The sequence below is a fragment of the Bombus huntii genome, chromosome 18, assembly GCF_024542735.1.
Source record: "Bombus huntii isolate Logan2020A chromosome 18, iyBomHunt1.1, whole genome shotgun sequence".
In the NCBI taxonomy this organism is placed as follows: domain Eukaryota; kingdom Metazoa; phylum Arthropoda; class Insecta; order Hymenoptera; family Apidae; genus Bombus; species Bombus huntii.
This window is the reverse complement of record NC_066255.1, coordinates 208,042-209,324: the sequence shown is the minus strand read 5'-3', so window position 1 is coordinate 209,324 and position 1,283 is coordinate 208,042. Positions and strand designations below refer to the sequence as shown.

Sequence of the window (1,283 nt, the reverse complement as noted above, 5' to 3'; positions counted from 1 at the left end):
GTTGCAATCATGCACGCCAGGACTCCCTTTTTTTAGACCCCTCACTTTGCCAGTTCATAACTTGAATTTTGAGATTTTTTCAGTTAATTTTTTATCTACTCTTAAAGTATCAATAAACAAATGCTAAAAAATAAATAGTAAAAATATTTTTCGTTTCGTTTGTACAGAGCTTCAAAAATCGCCCGAAATGCATTCCTCTAGATTAGAATACCCCCTTAAAAACAGAGATTGACCCGAGAGGTACGGGGAGTAGTATATAAGGGCAGTTCCACTTGGACTGCGATTCATACCGACGAGTCATACCCGGATCGTGTATCACATCGCATTCGTCATCTCGTCGGCCGTGGATTCGTTATTGAAGCTAAATTCATCTCATTCATCGACATCTCGATCATCCAACCGCCGTTATTACTTGTCACACTCTGTAATAATCACATTTGTACCAGTAAATATCATCTCTAGTACATCACAACGATGGCCAATTCGCGGAAAGGTTCAGTATACGCCCCTAACTCTAATGATAACCCGTAAATACATAAATATATTGCAGGTCACAGAAAACAGCCAACGCCCTGACCGCGCTGAGTGCACTCGTTCCCGTCAGATCACGAAAGTTAAGCAGCGCCGGGCACGGATAGTACTTGGATGGGTGATCGCCTGGAACTCCGTGTGGCGTTGGCGAAGCGCGCTGGGTCCGCCGTGCCCGCCCCCCCCCCCCCCCTTGGGTTCGGGCTTGGGCGCTTGGCGGCTCAGCGCCTCGGGGCCACCAAGCAGTCCGGTAGGGGAACCGGGCTGCCTGGCACGGCGACCCCGGCACCGCTCCATCAGCGGTGGTATTAAGCGCACGGGGGAGGCCCCGTTGCGACACTCACAGCGGTTCCCGGGCCTCTCTCGATCGCAGTCGGGACAGTTATCGTAGAGGTTTTAGTCGGTTGGAGTCCGACACTACCACGCCGCTTTCCCCAGAAGCGGCCTGGCGTCCGTGCGGATTTCCTCCACATAAAATATAAAAAAAAGCTCACAGAAAATAGAAAAAGATAGATAGGGGTTTGTGTGTTTTAAGTGTAGTGATAGGATGACGTGTAAAACGTTATGATTTCATTTTGCATGAAAAATATCTACAATTTAAAGAAGTTATTGCAGAATTTATAAACTGCTCATACATGATCTCTTGATTTAAACAGAATGTTTTGGAGCTACGAGAGGAAATCAATAAGTTAATGAGAAAAGACTATTTAAAATCGGAAGAATATATTTGGAAAGTGGAGATCATTGAAGAACTA

The 1,283-nt window shown here is 46.1% G+C and overlaps 1 pseudogene; it reads left to right on the top strand.

Annotated features, from left to right (window-relative positions):
• The first annotated feature begins 563 nt into the window (after positions 1–563).
• Positions 564–681, top strand: LOC126875615 (5S ribosomal RNA; annotated as a pseudogene).
• Positions 682–1,283: the final 602 nt, after the last annotated feature.